The 20344-nt window shown below is 39.7% G+C and overlaps 1 pseudogene; it reads right to left on the bottom strand.

Moving 5' to 3' along the window:
• LOC139744120 (proteasome adapter and scaffold protein ECM29-like) overlaps window positions 1-20344 on the bottom strand; it is a 394771-nt pseudogene that overhangs the window by 347636 nt on the left and 26791 nt on the right.

The raw sequence follows: 20344 nt of genomic DNA, 5'->3' as shown, positions 1-20344 counted from the left end.
TCAAGCCAAGTTTTGGTGATTAAAAACAAAAAGGAGGGAGCAAGTGAAGACGAAAATATTTTATTTTTCTCTCATAACGTGGGGAAAATAAATATGAAAAAAAAAAAAAAACGAGGCCTTGAGACCAGCCGTGGATTCCCGCGGGTGCCTGCGTGGATGCAAGAGCAGGCCGTAATCAAAGTCATAGTGTTAATATCTTCCCGTTTCGACGGGAACAATCTGTGGGCATAACTTTCGGGGAATCTCATTTGCGTTTTTGGTAATTTTCACTGAATGTTATTATTTTTTGCCCTGTGGATGTGGAAATGTGTGTGTGCGTGAGAGCGGGGGGAGGGGTGAGGGGCAACAAGACAACTTCAACGGGTGCAAATAACCCCTCGAAACTCAAGTTCTATAATAAAAGAAAGTAGTGGCGGGAATGATCCCTACCAATGGACCGGATCGCCGGGCACATACTACAAAAATGTATTATTAAATTTCTGGGAAGGGTGGTCATTTAGAAGACAGCACAATTAACGAAAGAATGAGAAGAATTTTCTTTTTATTTCTTCAATAAAAATGTGCAAAATCGTATTATGAGAAAAAAATTAAAACCTCTCAGACCCGTGGATTTCCACGGGTGCTGCTAGTGATCTATGAATACTAGTACTTCAGCATTTAAGGTGCATAAAAGCATGCATTTACACATTGCCTGTTCATAACCGGAAGTTTATATCCCAAGAATTAAAGGTAAAAAACTAGAGCACCACACGCGTTCAGATTCGGAGAGCTACAATTGTATATGCAATAGGGAGAATTGATTCAATGGTATGAGTAAGTTTAAAGCTCATGCAGGATAGTAGTCAACAATTAAGAAATTGTTTGTATCACCTCCTCAATAGTTTTGGCATCCAGTGTTCCCTGCTCCCCTATCAACCTCTTGAGTGCATTGGGGCTCAGTCCAGGTGGGGTCTGGTAACTTTGGTAGTTGACCTCTGTGTTATGTCTGCTGGTATTGGCAGTAGCTGTGTTAGCATCTGCAGGTGCAGAGCTGGACCTCTCTTCACTGCAAGTATACAACAAACAAAGGAGCTCATATAGGAAAAACTAGAAATGTCGCTATGGCGACTGATGCCTCCGCCATAATGCATGATTCTCCAAATAGGTGTATAGTACAATGTCTTCAAAATGTGTGATGACAGTTTCACATAACTGGCAAAATGTTGAAATGACAGGTTTGTCAGAAATATCTTGAATGTTCACTTTCCTTGAACTAGGTTTGCTATAATTGTCTAAGAGTGCACAGGTACAAGTATGTGGGGAATTGAGGATTTTCACTTGACTCCTGACCAACCCTTTTATAAGTTTATGCATTGAGTAATTTTCAAGGTATGAAGAAAGAGTGTAATTACAGTATAAAATATATATATATTTTTTACATTTAAACCTGGCCTTTGACCCTTAACCTTTGACCTTTGACCTTCTGGCTGGAAATTTCCAAGAGAATCTCCATTAGGTAACGTATATATTAAGTTTTAAAAATAACAATGCAAACATTGCATCTATATAAGACGTGTATATGAGGGAAATAGTAAACTTTTGAGGAGTTGACCTTGACCTTTGACCTTTAACTATTGACCCATGACCCCTAAATTCCCTAGATAATCTCTGCCAGTCAGTACATGCGTATGTACCAAGTTCCATGAAGATACAAGCTGTACATTGAACCATATGCGAGAAAAGTGAAATTGTAACATTTTCACCCAACCTTTGACCTTTTGACCTTTGACCTTATGACATGAAACTCTCTCTGGAGAATCTTTACGCAGCAGTACATGTCTACACCAAGTTTCAAGAAAATGCCTTCAGACATTGCATGGATATGGGGGGAATAGCAACATTTTTGGCATTTGACCTTGACCTTTTGACCTTTGACTTCTTGCCAATGTCACTAAAATCTACTCAACTTATAACCCCATCATACATCATCCTTGGACCAAGTTTGGTGAAAGCTGCTTCATCCAGTTTTGAGTTATCACATAAACAGATAAATTTTAGGATTTGACCTTGATCTTTGACCTTTGACCTCTGTTCGATTTCACTCAAAAATTAATCAAGTAATTTTCCCATCATACATCATCCTCGGACGACGTTTGGTGAAATTTGCTTGATCCAGTCTTGAGTTATCGCGTAAACGGATACAATTTCATGATTTGACCTTGACCTATGACCTTTGACCATTGGCCGATTTCACCCAAAATCTAATCAAGTTATTGCCCTATCATACTTTATACTTGGACCAAGTTTGGTAAAATTCCAGTCAATATTACTCAAGTTATTGCGTAAACGAATGCGGACGGACGTATGGACGTACGGACGTACAGACGTACGTACGTACGGACGGACGGACAACCCGAAACATAATGCCTCCGGCACCACTTTGTGGCGGAGGCATAACAACTGTTAAAATATCAATTATCAAAATAATATTATCCAATACAAAAAATGATAATCATGTCTCAAAAATGAGCTCAATATAAAGGTGACAATATCTATGTTGATGAATACCTCATATTCTTCACGCAAACTCGAATAACTGACTCACTAAAGGCCCGGTCACACTGCCCAAAAGTTGCGTAAACGCATGAATCACGTAAGAAATTCAAGCCTTAAATGATATATGCGCGATTTGCGCATTTCATGAGTTTGTCTGACGTGGAACCTTCGTAGTTGTCTGCCGATGTGCGCCGGATAGGCGCTTTACGTGATTCCAACTTTTGAGCAGCTCAAAACACGGCTTCGCGTAAAAGTTTATGCAGTATTGCGCTGTTTTTCGTAATTTTTGCGTAGTTTGCGTAGTTCTTACGCGAACAATGCGCGAAATATGCGAAAAATGCGTGGAATATCAGTGATTGTTCGCAAAAATGTTGCCGCTATCACGTTCATGCTCAAATCATGCGTGATTCATACACAGTTCATTAGTGATAATGCGCAGATTATGCGTGGTTTTCCATGGACCTCAGTCGTCGCGCACAACCACGAATTCACCCTATTTGGGGCCTTTGCGTGCCTTTGCGCTGAAAGTGCGTGGTTTGTTAGTGATTTTTGCGTGATCTTTCAGTAGTTCTTGTGCAATTCATCGGTGATTTTCATTGCGTAAATCAGCCAGAATTCTCGACGGACAAGCACGCACAACCAAATTTCTTGTGTGATTCATGTGTTTACGCGACTTTTGGGCAGTGTGACCTGGCCTTACTGATGAGGCTAAGAGTTCTACTCATATCTACAGTCTATCTTCATACTTTTAATACCTGAATGTATATGGCAGGAGTAAATAGTCCATCATGAAGGTAGACAGGAGTTGGATGGTACCAATCTTCTCACTAAGACCAAACATTGCTCTTCTTTTGGCAGGGTCACTTGGTAGCTCAAGGCTTGGTAAGGCAGGAATCAGCATCTGCAGGATGCTGTTCACATATGGAAAAAACAAAAACAAATTGGGGAATGAATTCATGTGATCATGTGATAACTATGCTGATAGCTAAACACATGCATTGTACACAATAATAATAATACTCCCCCTCAAAAAACAAAACAAACAACAAACAACAACAACAACAACAACAAAACCATGCCATTTTGATTGAAAAAGCGATTTCTCAATCTTGTTTTATTTCTTGACTGAGGGCAGACATATTCATGAGGAATATGATCAACAAATGATTTACCGTAAAAGTGGATATTTTCGTGCGAATAATTTTTCGTGCTCAGCCAGGTTAGACAAATTTCTTGTGTTCTTAATTCTGCACAATCAGGACATCAATTACAGGAACATGTGGCATGTAAAAATATTTGCTTGCTTTTATTTTTGCGGCAGCTTCTAAAAGTGCTAAATGGGCAAAAATTTCCACACCGCGAAAATTTTCACTTTTACAGTATCAAGACACATTTTGTCATTGAATGATTTGCTATTTAATGAATGAAATATGAAAAAAGAGAGAACTTGGAACTATCACTGGATAAAATTAGTACCTCCATCTAAAAAAGGAGGGACTTACAGTAGCTCAATCCACAATATTTATGTATGCTTTTCATGGTAAAAAAATAAAAAATGAAGTCACCATGGGAACAGTTCAACAATGATTACAGGTATGCTTGCCTCATTCACAAATTATGTTGGTCACATGTACCAAATCTCAAGTGAAATGCTAAAAACTGAGTGAGCTAAATCCATGAATATTTTGTATGATTTTCATTTGAATATGTTACCATAGCAACACATTCACCATTGATGAAAGTTGATTGATTTGAATTTATTTCTACTTTGTGTTTACAAAAGTATAAAACAAACATACCTGAATTACAATGATTATTACAATTATTACTAAACAGTAATATTTTGTCAAGTTTTATGTACAAAAATAATTGAAACAATGAATACATGTACTTATCACATCACTTGCAACACTTGCAGAACAAAAGTGGGGGAGCCTAAATCAAAAGCGTAGCTTATATTACTTTAGGCCCTCACCCCCCCCCCCCAAAAAAATAGTTTTGAAAAAATAAGGTTACCATGGCAATGCATTGCTCAACACTGACAAAAGATGTGTTTTGCACATCTTGAAACTACCGTGGTCACCTGACAAATCTTAAATGTCAAATACTCAAAAACTGAGGGAATTAGCGCAATCCACAAACAATTTTTGTGACTTTTATTTTTAAAAAAGTAGTTACCATGGCAAAACATTATTTGAAGATGATGAAAGACCAAGTTTGCACAACTTCATATTATAGCTGTCAAATGTGCCATAGGCCTATACATGTATCAAGCCAATATGTAAGAGGGCGCTGCTCTGTAGCGACCAGTTCACATGCAATTCGTGTCTGTCAATTTATGTTTTAAATCCCGTTTTGTGCTGTTTTGTGCTGGAAGTGAACATCACATACACGCCAATATGTTTGTTGGACAAGTCTCCATAACGTGGTTACGTGTAACCGTGATATGTGTGTCTCTGTTCTGTGAAAGTTAATGTCAAACTGAAGCCAATATCACGCCGATTCGATATGACCGCCATTTTCTACTACAACTTGCCGAAAGGCCTCAATCGAGGCTTAGACCCCGGACCTACCCGACTGGGTACCGACGAGAGATCAGCCCAGTGCAAGCTGTAAACGACGTAGGGGAAGGCGCGGTGGCGTCAGATAAAGGGTGCGAGATAGAGCCCAGTGTCCCCCATTACCAACCACAACCCTTAGCAACGTTCGGTCACTCGTTAACAAGATGGACGAACTTCGGTCGCTCGTCAGGTATGATCATGAGTATAGAAATTCTAGCCTAATATGTCTCACTGAAACCTGGCTACATTCAGACATACTTTCGAGTAACATTGAGATCCCTGGCTTTGACGTTGTCAGACTCGATCGCTCTTTTGAACAAACAAATAAATGGTGTAGCAATTTTACACAGCGATCATCCATTTGCTGCAGGGACATTGAACTTATGTTAATCTCCTTTCGGCCGTTTTATCTCCCACGCGAATTCCCCCAAGTGCACGTCTTGCTCGTGTATATTCCGCCTGATGCAGATAAAGACAATGCAGAGCAGATGATTCACGAAAAGGTTAATGATGTGGAAACAGTATCCCCTGATTCACCGATAATAATTCTTGGAGATTTTAATCAATGTCAGTTGGAAAAGTTTATGCCTCATTATTATCAGACAGTTGATCTTGCAACGCGAGGGGACAATATACTAGACAGATGTTATTGTTCTATTCCTAATGCCTACAAGCCTATTATCCACCTAGGAATAGGAGCATCTGATCATCACACTACATCTTCTGCCTAAATATAGGCAAAAAGTAAAAACGGTGAAACCTATAAAACAAACTGTGCATATTTGGGATAAGAAATCAACTGAGCTGTTACAGACGGCATTCAAAACTAGAGCACTCGCAATCGAGCACATATATCCCCCGAACCCGTCTCCCATTCTCCATCTGGATTACTTTTTAGGCCAGAATTTTGTATGATATGTCAACTATGATATGACAATAAAATCCAAATAGGTGTAGGTGTATAGATTTCACTATGATACATTTACAAGTACATACCAAATTTGAAAAAAATCGGTCAAGAAACAAGGCAGCATCGCACACACAAGCAGACCCTGTAAAATGTACCTTTTCATGTATAAAGACGGAACAAGCGAGGGCGCCACCACCAAAAACAATATGGGCATCTTCAGTTCACTATAATGCACCTTTTTGACAAATTTGAAGAAAATCTTATAAGAAATGTGGCTGATAGAGCACACACAAGAAATGTGCATTGGCATCCAAAGTCGGAAAACTGAGGGCGCCGTCACCACAAACTGTTGGGTCCTTCATGTAGAATGATCACCCATACATGTACTCTTCCCTAGCAAGTCTGAATAAAATCTGTTGAGTAACAATCAAATTATTGCATAAATAAGCACTTTTGCAAATTTTGACATGATCAAGGTGACCTTTGACCCTGTAAAAGGTGGAACAGTGAGGTGAGCATTATCAACAGGTATAGATGTATAGATTGGACTATGATATATTTACATACCAAATTTGAAAAAAATTGGTCAAGAAACAAGGCCAGCGTCACACACAGTAGCAGACCCTTTAAAAGCCCTTTTAAAGCCAGTAGAGCGCTCACAAGCAGACCCTATTGAATTTACCTTTTCATGTATAAAGACGGAACAAGCGAGGGCGCCATCACCAAAAACAATAGGCGTCTTCGTCTTACCATAATACACCTTCATGCCAAATTTGAAGATGATCGAAGAACTGCAGCCAGTAGAGCGCTCACATGCAGACCCTATTGAATTTACCTTCTTATGTTTAAAGATGGAACAAGCGAGGGCGCCATCACCAAAAACAATAGGCGTCTTCGTCTAACCATAATACACCTTCATGCCAAATTTGAAGATGATCGAAGGAGAACTGCAGCCAGTAGAGCGCTCACAAGCAGACCCTATTGAAGTTACCTTTTCATGTATAAAGACGTAACAAGCGAGGGCGCCATCACCAAAAACAATAGGCGTCTTCGTCTAACCATAATACACCCTCATGCCAAATTTGAAGATGATCGGAGAAGAACTGCAGCCAGTAGAGCGCTCAAAAGCAGACCCTACTGAATTTTCCTTTTCATGTATAAAGACGGAACAAGCGAGGGCGCCATCACCAAAAACGATAGGCGTCTTTGTCTAACCATAATACACCCTCATGCCAAATTTGAAGATGATCGGAGAAGAACTGCTGCCAGTAGAGCGCCCACAAGCAGATCCTATTGAATTTACCTTTTCATGTATACAGACGGAACAAGCGAGATCGCCATCACCAAAAACAATAGGCGTCTTCGTCTAACCATAATACACCTTCATGCCAAATTTGAAGATGATCGGAGAAGAACTGCAGCCAGTAGAGCGCTCACAATCAGACCCTATTGAATTTACCTTTTCATGTATAAAGACTGAACAAGCGAGGGCGCCATCACCATAAACAATAGGCGTCTTTGTCTAACCATAATACACCTTCATGCCAAATTTGAAGATGATCGGAATAGAAACGCAGCTGGTAGAGCGCTCACAGGGAAATCTCGGCAGCGGCGGCAGCGGCGGCGGCGGCGGCGGCGGCGGCGGCGGCGGCGGCGGCGGCGGCGGACACGGCGGACACGGCGACGAGGTCAAATCCATAGTGTCCTCCAAACTCTGTTCGGGGGATACAATTACGGACTGGGAAATGTTCCAAAATACATGTGATGATATTCATGAACTTACTGATACAATCAATAGTTACATCGTTTTCTGTGAAAGTCTGCACATCAAGTCTTCGAACTCTAAGCCGTGGATAACAGGAGAAATAAAGGGGATTCTGACAGAAAGGAAGGCTGCGTTCAGAGATGGACATGGCGACCTGGTCAAAGAACTGAACGTCACATTGAAAACAAAAGTAAAAGAGGCCAAGATAGTGTACGGAATGAAATTAGAAGGCAGTTTTTAATTGAACAACAGTAAAGATGCCTGGAAATGCCTTGAGTTAATGACAGATTATTCTAACAAAAAGAGAGAGAATGTGTTTGTTCATGAGGTGAATCCAAAGCAACGCGCCGATAAACTTAACGCATTCTTTAATCGGTACGATGACAACAATTTTCAACATCTGGCTCAAGAACAAATGGCAGATATTCGTGATTTCTACGATCCCCCACTCACCATCACAGAGCATGAGGTCCGCTCACGCTTCAAGGCGGTCAACCATAGGAAATCAGGCGGACCGGATGGTATCAGCGGGCGCCTTCTGAAAAGCTGCGCGTCACAACTTGCTATCCCGTTTCACATGATATTCCAGATGCCTATCAACAAGATGACTGTGCCTAAGTGTTGGAAAGAGTCCGTCATTATGCCAGTACCCAAGAACAAAAGACCGACAGCCAACAACGACTTTCGGCCAATCGCGCTGACATCTGTTGTTATGAAGTGTCTGGAAAGAATCGTACTGCGCAATCTCATGGGTCCTCTTCGTGAACACATGGATAGATACCAATTTGCATATCAATGTAAGCGATCCGCCACAGACACAGTGCTCACACTGGTAAATGCACTGTATCAACATACAGACACTTTGGGGTGTTATGCAAGGGCAGCTTACGTGGACTTCTCCGCTTTCAATACGATGCAGTTGTATAAACTGATTGAAAAACTGAATGTAAAACCATGCTTGATTGGTTGGATATATAATTTTCTTCATGAGAGAATGCAAAAAGTGAAAGTTAAGGATGCCCTGTCTGATGAACTCATAACAAACACTGGTGCTCCCCAGGGTTGTGTATTGTCACCGAGTTTATTCATTTTGTATATTTATATGAATGACTGTATCTCAAATGATTCCTCAGTGCACATCCTGAAATATGCTGATGATACTGTGATTGTTGGTTTGATTAAACAGAATGAAGATGCATATTTGCATTTGTTGATAACTGGTGCAAAGATAACCATCTTGCAGAGCTACCAAGTCTCACGCATTCTGCGTGAGACTCAAGCATTTAGGGTCCGTCTCACGATCTCACGCATGGCGCCCATTATTCTCACGCATCGGGCGATGGCAACTTGGGCCTATAATAATGAGCATAGCTCAAAGGATTAGAGTGATAGTTGCAATTGAAGGTATATATTTCCCTTTTGTCTTTCAAAATAAGTGAAAAATATAGTCGCTTAAGTATGCACCTGATCGCACCATTAAGAGGTAAAAACTGAAAAAGCTCCCTAACGGGCCGTGGGAGGGGGGAAAACCCCTCCCACACCTTCACTCGCGCGCACATTCGCGCGCCGAGATGCCGAGTCATGAAAATCTCACTCATAAAAATTTTTTGAACTTGGCATCCCTGCATCTTGTAGTGAACTCAAAGAAAAGGAAGGAAATGATTTTTGATTTCAGAAGGAAGAAAGACTTTGAACCTCACACACTGCTGATTGTATTTGATGGGGATCCGATTGAAATTGTACAAAGTTACATATATCTAGGCACTGAAATTGATGATCAGTTAAACTGGGAAGAACAAATAAAAGCTGTGACCCTGAAATGCAATCAGAGACTGTACTTTCTGCGCAAACTGAAGCACTTCAATGTGAATGAAAAAATCCTCTGGCTTTTTTACACATCAGTAATCCAGAGCATAATTACCCATGATAGTGTTGTGTGGTTCAACAATGCGAAACAAAAGGATTTGGTAAAAGTGCACAGAGTTGTAGTTAAAAACAGGCAGGAAAAATAACCAACACCAGAGTTGACTTAAACAATGTTTGTAAAGATAGGGCTGTGAATAACGCCTGCTCCATTGCAGCCAATTATACCCACCCACTCAATGACCAATACAGCATGATGAGGAGTGGAAGGAGAATGAAATCAATCAGAGCGAGAACATCCCGTTACCTGAACTCTTTTGTGTCTTATTCCATCCGGTTATTAAATGATTTGTCGAATATCTTATATGCATGATTGTGTTATGGTATCCCCAAGACATGGAAGTTAATAACCCTCATCAATTCAGTGTTGCATGTTCAGTTCCAATATCAAATTAATGATGATGATGAAAGATGTGTTGAATTATATTTCTTTATGTTTTGAAATGTTGATAAATACAGTTTATTGTATGGTTTACATGTCACTGGAATATTATTCATGTACATGTAATGTATTGTATAATATAAATATGATATATAAAGTATGCAGGTATTATGATAATATTTATTGAATTGATTAATTTGATTGATAGGGTTTTATATATAGGAATGATGTAATAATGAGGTTGGTGAGAAGGTATGGATGTTGTATAGTATGTAGGTAAAATAAATATTGTGATAATGATAATCTTTTATTGAATTGATTAATTTGATTGATTGGGTTTAGATAGGAATGATGTAACGATGAGGCTGGTGAGAAGGTATAGATTTTTTTTTTTAATAGAAGATTTTTTTTTTTGAAAATATGTAGATATAAAAATGATAATGATATTGATTGGATTTTTAAATTGACTGATTGGATTGATTGATAATGTGGTAAGGTTTAGGAAAGTTTTGAGGGATGTATATATTGAGCTGGAGGTTGTACGGAAGGTTTTGGATTAGTGTAGCTGATGATATTCATTTGTTTTATGATTAATGAAATATGCTGAGAAAGGAGAGGAGATTGAATTACATTAGCATGGGTGTATGCAAGGGGGGGGGGGGGGTCGGGAGGGTCGTACGACCCCCCCCCCCCCAAAAAAAAAAAAAAAAAAATTCAAATGGTCCACTTTTTGTAAAAGACATTTTTGTTTTTCGAGGGCTTTTTACCCTATATACAACAGGGAAAAAAAAGTGACCAGGTGGTGTTCCAGCAAATTGGAAAAAAACCTTGTAAATTACGTAACTTAGTTTTAATATGCCATACCTTATTTCTAAGCCGCACTGCCATGCCAAAAAAGTCACTTTTGTATGCACCAAATGGCCCCATTTTAAGATATAAAATTCAAAAGCTCCCTACTGTGGGAGGGGGGACACCCCCCTCCCACACCCTTCCCCCGCTCGGTCGCTCTGCTCCCTCGCAAAGGTAAAGGTCAAAAAATTTTGATTACGACCCCCCAGAAAAAATCCTGGATACACCCCTGATTAGAGTAAGAATTTTGTGTTTGTGTATTTTATTTCATCCGTTGATTATGGATGAATAACTTGCAGGATTTTGTATATTGTGTTAGAAAGATACGGAAATAAATCACCCATATCAGTTTTTGTTGTATTTATAGTTAAAGATAAAGATATATTAATAGGTTGAATGTTTGAAAATTGATGTTGATATGTGTGGGGTTTTTTTTCATAATGTTGGCAAACAGGTGTTTCTCTTATGTTTAATAAGTCTTTTGAATGTTGTTCATATAATTGTGTATTGTATATTTTTCTGTCTTGTAAAAAGCATGTGAACAAAACAAATATCCATGATATGGACAATAAAGACTGAAATGAAATGAAATGAAAAGAAATGTTCAAAGACTGAGGGAGTTAGCTAAATCCTTAAAGGGATTGTCATGAGAAAAAATGGCCTGGTATGCACAAATAGGGTGAACTTTTAGAAAGCTGGCGACTGCAGAAAAACGAATAATTAAGTTTCAGAACGACAAAACTTCTCTAAAAAGTTGGAGAGATGGTGTTTTGACACCCTTTTCTGAATGCCAGAAACTGATCTGATGGCAAAATTTGAGGGACCAAGATTATGATGTCACATTATGAATGTAGCAGCACTGCTGCTATGCAAGTACACGGCATTGTGGTTCAAAGCATGAATCTATTTTGTTTTCATTTCATTTCATTTTGTATTTTTTCTCTATTGCAACCTAATCAATGACATATATGCACAGTGAACATGAAAGTTAAGAATTTCAACGTAAGTAATCAATAAAAAGTGAGGTACATTATACTTGTACTTTAGAAGGGGATCATACAAATAAGCATTGTAGTGATGAATTATTCAGAGGATGGAGATGGGAGACCCATTGAAAAGTGAAGCTTGTAGATAGTGGGCCTCCCAGTTACAATATAGACATGTACAACGTACTTATGAAACTAGAAAATGTCGCTATGGCGACTGGTATGCCTCTGCCACTAAGCATGGTTCTCCCAATAGGTCCAGAGTACATCATGACAATGTGTGACAACAGTGTCACATAACTGGCAACGGGGGCGAATCCAGGAATTCCGTAAAGGGAGGCGCCTTTGCAAAATTAAAGGGGAGGTGCACGCACACCCCCCTATTTTTTCTTTTTATTTCTTTTGTTTGTACCAAAAATAAATAGGGGGCGCTCGCCCGGTTCACTCCCCTCTGGATCCGTCACTGGGCAAAATACTGACATGACATGTTTGTCACATATGTGTTGAGTGTTCACTTTTCTTGAACTAGGCTTACTTGGATGAATGGCTACATTGAGTGTGTTTCTACTGAGCGATGAAAATTCGAGGCAATGCGAGGTGATTCGCGGTGATACGCAGTGATGCGCGGTGATGCGCGGTGATGCACGGTAATGCATGGTGACACCTCAAATTTTTCCTCAGTAGAAACATATTGGGTAGTGGCCGATGTGCGGTGATGCGAGGTGCTCCGTCGTCCACCTTTTGAGGTGGTCGATGCATGGTGATGCGAGGGACGATTCTCAGTAGAAACACACTGGGTAGCGAAATTCGCGGTGTACCGGAAGTCTCGAACTATTGGGAGCTTTCGCCCGCGCTTTTCAAATTGGTTCATCACACACTCCGACACTTGTGTACACAGCGACCATAGTTTCGCACACATCATGCCTTGTACCAACTCCTACTAAATACATGAGGTGGTACATGTGAATTGCGTGCATTCATCGTCTATTGTTTGCGTGCCCAACAGCCTATTATACTAGGCTATGGGCCTACACTCTGATTTTTACAATGCGTTCATTTTCCCATAATCGTATCGTCTCGAAGTTGTAGATTCCCTACTTCGTTTTTGCTGAAATACTAACGTTAGTATGTCGGAGCCCCTAGAGAGCAATAACTGGACCCTAGACCTGCAACGATTCCTAATAAGAGACCCGGGGGTCTCGCGCTCACCTGAGTATCATAAGTTCACCTTCCATGCATTCTTGCAGACTCTTACCTGAGAACATTGGAAACTTATGGTGGGGGTAGCTTTGAGAGCTGGGGGCATGGTGTCTAGTTACATACATTCTATCACACTGGTAAAAATACCTGCCAAGTACACTATACTTTTAATGTTGGATTATGCAGTTTGGAAAAAAAAGACTTAAAGCCCTATCACTTTTGATTCTAGAGAAAAATATTATTGAATATTCATTAATTTAGGAGGTTTGGCCCCCTTGGGGCCCCCAAGGAAAGCATGGTGCCCATTCAATCTTATCCCCATAGGAATGCTACTTGTCAAGTTTGGTGAAAATCCATTGTTGTTTTCAGCAAGAAGATGAAAATTTAGGCCCGCATTTGGACCCCCCTTCCATCCCATCCTACTTCCTTGGGTCCCAAGGGGGGGGGGGGGGGGGGGGGGGGGAGGGCACCCCTGATTCTCCCATGAACAAACTTGAAACAGCAGTCATCAATATACTGACTCATTGTATTAACTTAGCTCAATCACTTCTGGTTCTAGAGAAAATCTGTAAAGATTCCTTACAAGGGGGGGGGGTTTGGGACCCCTGGGGGCCCCCCAAGTGGGGCATGGTGCCCATTTGATGGAATTGAGATTCTATCCCCCTAAGGATGCTACCTGCCAAGTTTGGTGAAAATTTGTGATAGGGTTTTCAAGAAAAAGATGAAAATTTACAATTTAGGTCCAAATTCAGGCCCCCTGGGGCCCCCCAGGTGAAGCATGGTGCCCATTTGATGGAATTGAGATTCTATCCCCCTAGGGATGCTACCTGCCAAGTTTGGTGAAAATTTGTGGTAGTGTTTTCAAGAAAAAGATGAAAATTTACAATTTAGGTCCAAACTTAGGCCCCCTGGGGCCCCCCAGGTGGGGCATGGTGCCCATTTGATAGGAATGAGATTCTTCCCCCCTAGGGATGCTACCTGCCAACTTTGGTGAAAATTCATAATGGAATTTTCAAGAAAAAGATGAAAATGTACAATGTGGGCCCCATTAGGACACCTCCCCACCCCCTCCCCTGGGTCAGAAGGGGGGCACCCCTGATTCTGCCATGAACAAACTTGAAACTACAGTCATCAATGTACTAATTCATAGTATTAACTCTATCACTTCTGGTTCTAGAGAAGAAGATTTTTTATGATTCCTTAATTTTTGGGGGTTAGGACCCCTCTGCGGGCCCCCAGGTGGGGTATGGTGCCCACTTGAACAAATTGAGATCCTATCCCCCTAGGGATGCTACCTGCTAAGTTTGGTGAGAATCGGTCTAGGGGTTCTCAAAAAGAAGATGAAAATGTAAAAAGTTTACGCACGACGGACGCCGGACGAAGAGTGATCACAATAGCTCACTTGAGCCTTCGGCTCAGGTTAGCTAATAACCAAGTGGCAGGAAATGTTGGTGAGGGACATTTTGAATGGAAAGACTAAACGAAATTCAGTGCCTACCACAAAGTGGCAGTGCAGAGGCAGCGTGACCGGATCTGTGACCTGAAAATACGCGACTTCCGGATTCAACGCATTTTGCACGTCACCTCGCATCAGCGCGTATTTTATCGCTCAGTAGAAACAGCTCGAGTGGTCGTAAAATACGAGGTGATGGGGGAGACAAAATTCGCGGTGATGCGAGGTGATGCGAGGTGCTCTCAGTAGAAACATGATCATTGTTTCAAGAGAACAATTATTTGGGGATTTGAGGATTTTTACTCGATCTTTGACACTTATAAGTTTTGCATTGAGTAATTTCTAAAGTATGGAGAAAAAATGTAATTTCAGCATTAAATAGTAAATTTTCAGCATTTTGACCTGGCCTCTGACCCTTGACCTTTAACCCCATAACTGTAAAATTCCCAAAAGAATCACTGTCAGGCAGAACATGCATACATCATGTAGATGTGAAGTTTCATGATTCGATACCTTGAGCCACTTCCAAGATACACTGGAAGAAGAAGTGAAATTTAGAATTTTCACTTGACCTTTGACCTCATGGCCCAAAACTTTCTCTAGAGAATCTTTATAAGGCAATACATCTATAAACTAAGTTTTAAGAAAAAAAAACCTTAGGCATTGCATAGATATGAGGGTCTGATCATAGCACCAACTTAGCTTATCTCTTCTGGTCCTAAACTAAGATTCGTAAAGATTTCTTAAATTAGGGGCTTGGGGGCTCAGGTGAGCTAAAAACCCCTCCTGTGAGGTGTTCGCTCAGCCAGGTATTGGCCCACCAATTCCTGAGACAGAAGCCCCATTTGAACAGAGCCTTTTAAAATAGAGTTACTGTGACAATGTCAAAGTAGCATACAGGTATATATATTTTTTACCCGTCTGTTAAAATGGTTTGTGCAAAATGTTGGTCAGATGATGTGATAACTTTTGCCAAATTTTACCCTAGCCAGCTGGGATAATTACCCTGCCTTTACCCTGCCAACCCTTCTATTAGAACAGTGAAGCGGTAACATTCCTTTGATACACTATACATGCATGTGCAATATTGCGGACAGACGATGGTCGACATGTCGCACGCTGATTACTTGCATGGATTGAAACCAAATGATCAGTATGTACAATGAAGTTGAGATCAGTGACTGTAACCACATTTTGTTTACTAACAAGATTGCCTAGATACACTCAGCAAAAAAAAAGAAAGAAAGTAAACACTTTTTCAAGTTTATCTTTCTCATAGACTATCTGGGTAAAAATGGTGCTTTATATACCATGTTAAAGGTAATTTAATTAGCTATCAACCTAGTAGGTCAATGAAAATGTTAACTTTACGCATGAGTGAACACATTCATTTTTCTCTTCCAAGGCACAAAAGTAAAAATTGCAAAATGGACAAACTGTTATTCAAGCGTATTTGCTCTTCCATATGAGAACAAAAGACAAATTTAACACAATAGAAATGCAAATTAATTTGCAAAATTCAACCTATAACCCTCTAGAGATAAAGAAAGGCAAAAAAATAATGAAGGAAAATGAAGAATCTTCTGTCAAATCCATAGTCAAAAGACATAAGAGAAAAATCTTAGTAACAAAGAAAGTTAAATTTGAAACGTTATTCCGAATTAAGAAAATTTGAAATAATATTTGGATCTTGAATTTGTCTTGTGCATTCTTAAATTCCTCAATTAAACGGTAAAATGAAGAAACTCTGTCGATTTTATCACTTTTACTGCTTACTCCCTAAGTCATTTACAGTTTGAATTGATGAAAATGCTTATGTTCCACCTTCAGTTTCCCCACTATGTTTTTGTTTTAAATATTAAGGGACACAAGGGAACGGAAAATTATTTCTGCTGTTTCATTCATGTCTCTCATTGCGTTAAATTGGACTTTTGTAATCACTGCTATTTTGGAGGGCATTTGCAAATGAATTTTAGTATGTCCAATTCTGCAATTTTTACTTTTCTGCCTTGGAGGACAAAAAGGAATGTGCTCACTCATGCATAGAATTTCCCTTTGTATAAACCTACCAGGTTGATAGCCAATTAAATAATCTTTGATATGGTATATGACACATTGATTTTTATCTAAATCTTCTATGAAAATATTAACTGGAAAAAGTGTTTACTTTCTTTTTTTGCTGAGTGTAGATGTGCACAATGTAAAACAACAGTTGGTGCTGGCCGGTGGGCAGAGTAGTCATATCAGTGGACACACATTCCTCGTGGAAACCTACCCAGAGGTTTTTGGTGTGTTTGTTAAAAATGGTACGGTACCCCTTGATCTCTCCTGCTGTTTTACTGCCCGAGAGGAGGAAATTTGTTGTGTGGACATTGTCCTAACATTGTCGAGGTAAGTTCTGTTCAACAGGGCTAGATTTACACTGTACATTTGAGTACAAAATGCAACTTACAATGGTGCAGTGTTCTCAGTGATGGCATGGTGTATCCCGAGGCCATTCCATTCATACATGTACTACAATATCTCACCTGTCTTGTTGCAGTGAGGGTTTGCCTTCCAGACACTTGATAAGTGAAGGTGCAAGCTCTGCTTGCTTCTTGATGTCAAGCCTGGGGTAGCCCATCTTGAGGTACATGATTGTAAAATTCTTCAAGGACAAAGTGTAGGAAAAATAACAGAAATGAAACAATCTCAGTGAACTTCCAGCTACTAGTAAGTCAAAGATGTAGGCATGTCACATCATGCACAGCTGAACATCGCTGTTTTTATGAAAGTAGCATTGACAGAGGTATTACAAGTTTACAACACTGGTTTAGCAGAGATTGCAACTTAAATCACATAACTCAAACAGATTTACAACATATTTCAGTGAAAGCATGCATGAATTTCTTTGTACTTAATATTATCAAAATACACATGTTGGACCAAAAGTATGATACTGACTGCATGCACTGACAAAACATACATTGTAATTCTTTGAAACTATTAGACAATACTTACTGTTATGAATGTGTTACTAGATGGGTCTTGATACTGAAGAAGCAGGGTTTCAACTGGGATATGAACCATGGGTCTGCTCTTTAGCCGCTTGTTGACATGAACCAGGAGTTCTAGGACCTTGGATATGACAGAGGTTTTAAAAAAAAAGGACTGATCAAACAGGACATAAAGCACAAAATAACTGCCTACACAAAAGACTGGCTTGCCAAGCCTGCAATGTAAATTGTTTTCTACTTGTGAAAAATTAGATCATGTGTTAACCCTTACTAGGCTGGCGGGGGGAGGCTTGGATCCCCCCACCTCGACATTCCGCGCAGTATGTCACCATTGCAAACAGCCATTGTCAAAATATTTCATGATTTTTTTCTTTCACGTGTCCAGCATCTTTTGATACCAAATTTGTGACCCCCGGGCAGCATGCGGATCCAAAGCAAGATCCAAATATGTACCACAATTATGCATGTCAGACCAAAAAATGCCCCAAAATATGAATTCTTGTACAGTTTCAAAGCAAACTGTGCTTCCATTGGTCCATCTATCCAAGTACATAGGCCATGAGGTCAAAGGTAAAAGTGAATTGAGAATGCAAAATTTCACTTTTTTTCATCCTATCTTGGAAATGGCTCAAGGTATCTTGATGAAACTTTGAACATATAATGCATACTGGCTTACAATACACCTTAAACTCTCTTGGGAATTTTGGGGTCATGAGGTCTATGGTCAAGGGTCAAAGGTCAGGTTAAGATGCTAAAATTCTACTATTTAATGCTAAAATTACAATCTTTTCTCCATATCTTGGAGATTACCCAATGCATTATACACTTAATTGAACTACTTATATACTACATGTATGTATTACTGCACAATAATTGACAAATGATATGGGCTATGGAGTCAAAGGTTAATTGAAATGTTACAATGTCACAATTTTTCCCCCATATTTTCAAAACAGCTCAAAATATTGTAATGGAAATTGGATGTAACCAGCTAGTGATTATTTGAAGTTGTGGGCCATGGGGTCAGGGTCAAGTGAAAATAATCAAATACCCAAATACTTGGTCTCTGAAACAATTTTAGCCATCCAAATGAAACCCATATCAACAACTAAGGAGTGTAAATACTTTGCACATTTGTGGTTGTGCCAAGCTTTTGAACATGTCGCTAAAATTTTTTACAAATCCTGTGAAAATGTTGTCTCACAATTGTCAAGACAAAAAAAAAGGAACATCACGTAAATGTATTGGGAGAACCATGATGGCTAAGGCATACAAGCCGCCAAAGCGACATTCCTGCCCATACCCATACTTTGCGGTGAATAAATAAAAAAAAAAGAAAATTATTGAAAATGTTAGAGTGCTTCACAAAGAATTACTAGTGCCCAACTCATTTCTTTGTTGTAATTGTTTCCCTATGGGGTTGGATGAAGACCTTATGAGAATCACAATTGATGCTTACAATGTATAAGCATGCAACCATTGCTATTTTGAAAATGCTAACAGCATACTTTTCTAAACACAGGTACTGCTTTGATTTTAAATTATCATGTATCAAAGGCAGTAATCACCAGTGATCAAAGTCATATCCAGTGTATCAAGAAAACTCTTTTCAGTAATAAGTTTTATACATTTACGTGTCTAATTTACAGTTGTCGACACTGATCGCAAAACCAACAAAGTTGTCAGATATGGACTTTTACTTAACCCGTTCCTTATGGGAACAACTGATATATATACGTACGCAACGTCCTCGCCAGGCGTTTTACGCGTGGCGGGCGCGCCACGCGTGAATTGTGGCGACCAATTTTGCGCCACGCATAAATTTGGACTACCACGCGTAATTTTCAGAGTTTTTGTTATCTTCCTTCCCCATTTTGTAATGTTTCCCATTAAAAAAAAAAAAAAAAAATCTTTTGCAGTTTCCTTCGAACGCATGCTCGACAGTTACTTGCTCGGCGCTCGCTTTAGCGGCAAGATCGTCGATCGTGTGCGATGTACCCGCATCGCACGCGGTCTATTACCGATTCCACTTATTTGCTTGCCAGCATACGCAGGTGTACAGTGAGCGCAGTATCATACCACGTTCACCGAGATTCCAGTGCAGAAAATTTACGGGCGCTTCTCTCCGATCACTGTGAGTTGCCACTGTTACTACACGTGTACGCGCGCAATCCCTGGAGCAGCAGATCGCAGATCGAGCCATGTGCGAGAGCAAGCAAAGCTGCCAATGTTTGGAAGCACAAACTAGTATTGTACTCAGCATCTCTAAAATTCGGTTTTTTTTTTATTTCATACGTTTCAACCTCCTTTTTTTCGGATGTTTGCCTTTACTTTTGGAAATGAACAGCGGTATCAAGCAATCGGCTCCGTAAGATGCTAAAATTAATGTCGGATGACCTCTTTGACGTTCAGAAATGAATAGCAATAATATTCAACTCCGTACGATGATAAAACAAATGTCTGATGTTTGCTCTTATATGTTCGAAAGTAGATAGCAATAACATTCAGCTCCGGAAGATGCTAAAATAAATGTCGAATGATCTCTTTGACGTTCGGAAATGAATAGCAATAATATTTAACTCCGGAAGATGCCAAAATAAATGTCAGGTGACTGCTTTTACGTTTGGAAGTGAATAGCAGTAACATTTGGCTCTGTACGATGCTGAAATAATTGTCAGATGATTCATTTCACTTTCGGATGCGGGCAACAGTAACATTCGGCTCCGTACGATGATGAAATAAAATAATGTCGGATGTTTGCTTTTAAATTTGGAAATGAATATA

This window comes from Diadema antillarum, unplaced genomic scaffold (assembly GCF_040938485.1).
Source record: "Diadema antillarum isolate AM-2024a unplaced genomic scaffold, OU_Dant_1.0 seq00001137_RagTag, whole genome shotgun sequence".
NCBI classification, from domain to species: Eukaryota; Metazoa; Echinodermata; class Echinoidea; order Diadematoida; family Diadematidae; genus Diadema; species Diadema antillarum.
This window is presented reverse-complemented; position numbering and strand designations above follow the sequence as displayed.